At 38.3% G+C, this 6664-nt stretch overlaps 1 protein-coding gene across 1 annotated transcript in view; it reads right to left on the reverse strand.

Moving 5' to 3' along the window:
- Positions 1–4622, reverse strand: part of DDAH1 (dimethylarginine dimethylaminohydrolase 1) — a 59489-nt gene extending 54867 nt beyond the window's left edge. Inside the window, exon 1 of the mRNA XM_006033854.3 lies at positions 4552–4622. The gene's annotated coding sequence lies outside the window, so the exon portion shown is untranslated. The remainder of the gene's footprint in view (positions 1–4551) is intronic.
- Positions 4623–6664: the final 2042 nt, after the last annotated feature.

The following is a 6664-nucleotide window of genomic DNA, read 5'->3' on the forward strand; positions in this document are numbered from 1 at the left end:
GGACAGGTGCTACAAGAGTATGAGTGGTCCGATTCTGCCTGGGAATTCCTGAGGTGCACAAGATTGGGACCCCCAAGCTCTGGGAGCAGGCAGCTGGAGAGCACAGGCAGCTTTGGACTACCTGTACTCTCCCCTCATAAGCAAATAGACATCCACTGAAATAAAGCGGCACAAATTATCATTGCCTTCTGTCATGGTCACAAATCTGTGCATCTGTGGTGCAACAAAAAGTAGAGAGTCTATTTGCTTTCACTCTGTGCTGCCATAAATTTTTTTATAGCAGAATACAGGCAATGTCTGCTTCAACCCCCACAGCACTTGACTGATATGGGATTGTAAGCTAACGAGGCATCTCTTGTGGTCATTTCCTTGCTGTTTAACAGTGGCCTAAAATACATTTTTGTGGAAAATTTTGCCTACTACATGTTTTCCTTTCCTCCGGTGATAAGAGCCCAAAGCTTAATATTAACAGATATGATCATGCAAAAGGATGTATATTATGTCAGTGCAGTGCAGTCTTAGTCTTTGCTAAGACTGAAGCAGTGTCTCTATCTTGAGGCAGTAGCTGACTCAAACCTTTATAGCTCATCTAGGCATGACAGAGACAGACAGACAAACACAAAAATGTACACCCTGTTTACATAAGTTATACAGTAATGATGCAAAAAGAAGAGCTTTGGGAAAAACGGCTGCTCTGGCAATACAATTCAGGCTAGCTAACAAAATACACAGTAGTGTTGCCAAAAGGATTCAGTTAGGAGTAAAAGACCAATAGCCCAGGCAGCAAAGAGACTCTAATTTATTTACATCAAGTGCATTTGATAACAGGATTTTCAACTGCAAGTATCCATTTACTCTGTCTTCACTTTATAGGACTAAGAATAGAAAATGCACTAATCGAGTATCTTAGTCAACCTAACAAATAGCTTCATGAAGAAGAGCTCGTTCATCTCATTTAATTCAGAGTGGATCAATATTTGAAGCATCTAGTATAGTAACTATAAATACTAAAGCAGGGGATAATAAATACCCTGTCCCCTTGTTTAACTCAGATTAGATTCCATTACCTAGTTAAAGAAGGACCCATCTTGATAAGGTATGGTTACAATGGATCAGTGACACTAAGTGTTAAAAGAAACCTTTAAATATACACAAAAACATTTATGGAGTCCAAGCCAATATTTCATGGTAGAAAAAAGTAAACCAGAAGTAATTTCTTTGACAAACAATGAAATACAAAGCTAACTCGTCACTTCAAACTGAATATATCATATAACATAACACTGTCAGTTAACAAATTTGCTATGGACATGAGCAGTTAGGCAAGACCTTTTTGCACTTCATCCTCCTTCAAATCCTGTGCCTTTTTCCTCAATCAAAGGAAGCTAAAGAGAGTCAAACTTGAAAGCTGCTTTTTAAAGGCACTTGCGCTTCCCAAATGACTGAAGCTTAATATAAGTAATATAAGAAGAAAGAGGTGTGTACTAAGATTTAGAGGAACACATGGAAAAATACAGCAATTAGTACATTCTGTATGTAGTTAGACATTTTTAATAAGTGGAAAGCTTGGCATCTGAAGTACCCTCTTCTTGCAAACTAACCAAGTGTTCAGACAGCCGCCTGCAAAACTGGCAAGCCAACAGCAACAGCTTTGAAAAAGGACCTCTATTTTCTCCCTGAAACTTCAACAGGATGTATGCTGGAACAGATGTAGCAACAACAAGCAGAAGCAAAATTGAAATGCAGAGTTTAACTATAATATGATCTGAAGCTGCTTTTTCCAGTGTTTACAGTTTCTCTAACCCTTTTTCCGTGTGAGTTGTCTATAAGGTTCAAGAGTTCACTTTAGAAAATTTGCCTTTGACATTAAAACATAAGCACATACATACAATATTTAAAAAATAGGACAAAGCATATAACAGTAACCAGGCACAGGTCACATTTATAAACAGCACCATTTAAACAATATGACAACCTCTCAGTTTAATTTTTAGTGTGTCATATAAGTCTCACTGAAAGTATATTTCTGAGTTTAATATCCTGAAAGGATTCATGAATCACTTGCCCAAATATCACAAAATAACCAGCATATTTGTATTGATGCCTGAGTAGAACTGCAACACACTGTAAGGTGAGGGGTTAAAGTGAATAAACTTTTGTTATGACAGTATTCATTTACAAAAGTGACAATGACCACGTCTACATGAGATGCTGACTGTGCAGTAGCCCAAGACTACTGCACAGTAGCCTCATGTGGCAGAAACTGATGCAACGCTACTGCACAGTAGTCTTGGGCTACTGCACGGTCAGCGTCACACAAAAGCCGTTAGTTGGCACTACTGTGCAGTAATTCAGGTTAAGTACTTGTTTATATGTGTATACATGTGTAGATGTGCCCAATAAACCCAAAATAAAAGGTAAGGAAATGGAAGACTTCTGAAAGAAAATAACGAAACAGACCTAACCATCCCACAGCTTTTAGTTTGAGACTAGCTGTTTTGCTACTGGAACCACTGAAAGGTTATTAAAAAAAAAAAGAAAAGAAAAAGAAAAAGAACAAAAAATCCATTAAGGTCTTTAGCATCTTTTGCACTGACAAAGGACTAACCTCAAGTACATGTACCATCCTACTGGCAAAAAAAAAAAAGAAGAGAACTCTGGAAAAATACTGGATTTTTTCTCTTGTTTTTATCCCAATCTACAGCCTAGTTTAGTTGTCTGGAAAGAGGAGACAGCAACGAAAGGTTTGCTACATGAGAAATTCTCATGTAATGGGACCACACCAATTTAAGAAAAGGGAAAGGGAGTCAAGCAAGTAGGCATGGAGGTCAGCATTCTGAGACCAGGTCTCCAGCAGCCTATTTCCTCATGAGGACAACTGTGCAATTTTGATAAATGGCATCCTTTCTGATAATTTTAAGTCTCTGTCTCCTGTTTTCCACATTACACTATCCATTTCATGTGTTGAAAAAGTCATTCCTTTTCATGACTTTGTCTAAATCCAACATAAAACATACATATTCTTTACTATAAATAACAAAGCAGTGTACTTTGACATGTAATTTAATTCTACATCTAACTCTACAATGTAGGGCATCGTTCTTCTCTAAGATACACTATGTGTCAAGTATAAGCAACATAATGGTGGCTAGGAAGCACCGCCTATCTCATTAATGGGAACTTAGTAAATATTTGTATTATTAATCAGTTTTAACTCCCAACACATCTGTTCTCTAGAAGAGAAAATTCTACAAAGCTCTAATTTGTGTGATAAGGACTGAGTAATATCTCAGCAAAGCAGTAATCAAGAGAATCCACTAGGTCTTGCCTGCATTTCAATTAGCTTAAGCTAATGCCATGCATGATATTTACATATAAAAATTACAAACAATCTCTGCATTATAGAAATAAGCACAGAAGGTCAGAAAAGACTGAGTCAAATATGCAAAAGGTCATGCAATACAGGGTCATACAATACTTTTAATATTAGGTGATAAGTAAGAATGGTTGGTTTAAGTTTAAAATCCTGGAGCCCAAGATTAGTGTGCTCCAGAGCTGTCATTTTTGCAGAGATCACTTGTTTTAATTTGCAGTCACAATTACTCCTAAATCACAAAAGACAATGATGTTTTTACTATCTGCAACTGCTGTCTAAACTATTAAGAGAATTCTTAATTGTGGCTATGAATTAGGAAAACCAAACCTGTAGCTTGGAAGTAAACTTAGTATCTAAGTGATATGTTCTCACAGTATTATCTACAGAAGGCAGACAGCAAAATCAGGACTCCATTAAAGTCAAAGGCAAGACTCCCTTTCATTTCAGTGGAATCAGAATTTTACCCCAAAAATAGTAATCTAAATTAAAGCATTCTTTACAAGATATAGCTCCATTTAAGAGAAACAAAGTTTTGCAAATTCTAAGATAGTCGATTGATATACAGAGAGAGAGAGAGAGAGAGAAATAAAAAAGGCTTGCATAGTAAAGATCTCTCTTTAAAAATCCGCTTTAACCAAAATGTGTTGAGTGGCAAAGAGTTTTTTCAGTATGAGATAACCTGTTAATGTTCCTTTAATGAGAGTTGTGCTTTGTAAACTTTCTTCCTTCAGTTAACAATTTACATTAAGTTTACTATCTGCCTTTTCAGGAGACTTAACTAGCCAATCATGGAAAAGTAAATGTCTTAAATAACCTACTACTTTCTAATGTACACAGTTCCTCTTTCCCAAAATAGAAGTTTATCATGTATAGTCAAACTAGTTTCTAGTTCAGTTAATTCTAAGGATTTTAAATGCTCATTAAATGTAATGTGTTAAACAGAAATGTTATTCAGTATAAGCTACTTTGAAGAAGAAAAGCCAGTTCTGACATTTCAAAGAAATACAGTATTGTAGTAAGCAAACTCAATGTCCTACATTGCTTAATTGTGCCTCCTGCATCTCAGAATGCCCCATGTCAGTGTTTGATTACATGCAAATCAGAACATTTCAAAGAACTGTTGGTGACAATTCTGTCAGATTATATTCTAGAATCTGAGTTTTGTCTTTCCTTACCAGATCTTTTTGCCATCAGACTGCCATCCAAAACTGCTTTTGAGAAGCAGTTCCTCTGCAATCTTTCCAGCAGATTCACAGTTTAAAACTTCCACCTGTGTCACAGGACAGTCTGAACCCGTTTAAGCCATAGAGCAAACAACAACAGAGTAGCTGACAGACAGAATGCAATAGAAGTTCATTTTCCAGACTCATGTGGGAATACAGAGCATGTCTGCTGAAACACTATCCAAGTATACTGTGGACTCAAGTATTCCTTTATAGTTATCCTAATAGCTTTTCCTTTCTCGGTATTTTACTATGCAATTTTACCATAGTGTAGAAAATAAAAGGAAATGTTGTGATTTATAAAATTACACTAAATGGAAATTATAACATCACTGAATACTAGCAAAATCATTCAACCTGTGGAACTAACATGACATATTGTTGCTTCAAGACTCCATTCCAAAAAGAAATGTTGTAAGAAAATCTGGAAGTCTATATAACTTGTAGAATTCTGCTTCAGGTACAAAGCAAGTTTTGTGTTAGGAAGCTAATTTGTGAAAACAGTAACATTTAAGCTATCTTCTCTGTTTTTGTCATTCTCCTCTGATAGGTGATTCTTCAATTCAGTGATGAATGACGAGTACCCAGCTTCCTTTTGATGCATCCTCGCTCCATCGGAGTGACACTTCCTGAGAACCTTATCAGACTCAATGATCACCACCACCTGTCCAAAGGTGTCACTACTGAAACAGCATGAGGTATACCATTCACAGCTGAGTGGTACATATAGCCACTGCTATTGCAGAGAAGGCTTAATCCTTCAAAGTACTCATCAGGCCCTCTCTACATGTGATATGTATTATGCAATTAACTGGTTAATAGTAGGCAACCGTTGATCCTTCTGGATCATGGTGCGTGTGTGAGAGGTTGCCCAGACTTTTGATATGTATGCCTAGGCAGGAGTACGAAGGAGGAAGGCTGCCCAACTCTTCCATCTGCTCTGGATCCATATATCTACAGCTGACCTGCTGTTGTGGTTCAGTAGTAGCAATCTTGCCTGCCATGTGGAAAACCTAGGTTCATTTCCTGGATGTATGCATATTTGGTTAATTGTGCAATTAATTCAGACCAGCTACATGTGTAAAGTAACTATCATGCCATGAAAAGGTCCAACCACCTATAAAGTTAGAACTCAAAAATGTGCAGTAACTCTATAGTTGGTTACTATCCAGCTTCAATGTGCACGTGTAGCTGGGGACTGGGAGTCCCACAGCTAAGGGAATTCAGCCCCAGAAGCACCCCACAGCTGCTGGGACCAATAATCCCACAATTTACAGGTCTCTGTCCCAGCAGCAGCTGCTAGGACTGAGAATCCTGTAGATTGGGATTCTCCACTCTGGCAGCCCTGGGGCACTGCTGTGGTTGAGAGTCCAGTTATCTATAGGGCTTGCAGCTGCAGGTGCTTTTTACTTGCAGGTGCAAAAAGGCTCCCTCTGTGCTGGCAGTAAGACATACTAAGATCTGATGCTGGATCCCACAATCACACCTCCCGCTATACATGTGTGGCATGGGAGGAGGTGCAATTGAGTGGATCACATATCAGATCTGATCACATCTTTACCTGCACAATCTAGAAGGGCCCTCAGTCCAGCCCACACAAGCCAATAAGTACATATTATGTTTGCACTGAACATGTTAGTAAATTGAGGAGAAGTTGCCCCCAACTTTTGTTGGCTCAGGGACAACTAAAATAAGCAGCAACAGGTTGTGGGTAACACTGTACTTTGTTCTCTGTCAACCTTGGTCTTAACTGTTTAATTTCCGGTGGCACAGTGTCCGAGGGTTTCATGGGTAACATGTGGCCCATGTGCTGGGTTGAGGATTACTGATGTGGAGATACCTGAACTAACTCTAAGTGAGCAATATGGAAGGGATGCCCAAGCTTCCTAACTACTCAGTAGGGTAACTTAGCTAGACTGTTTCCAGAATCACTGGGCTACACTGCAGTGTGGCACTGCAGGCTCTCAAGTGTGACAGCGCATATCACTTATCTATGTCAACTGGATAGCTCTTAGATAATGAGTGCATCTTACACAAAGAGTCTATGAAAAAGAAAATATACTCC

Source organism: Alligator sinensis, unplaced genomic scaffold (assembly GCF_000455745.1).
Source record: "Alligator sinensis unplaced genomic scaffold, ASM45574v1 scaffold32_2, whole genome shotgun sequence".
Lineage (NCBI taxonomy): Eukaryota > Metazoa > Chordata > Crocodylia > Alligatoridae > Alligator > Alligator sinensis.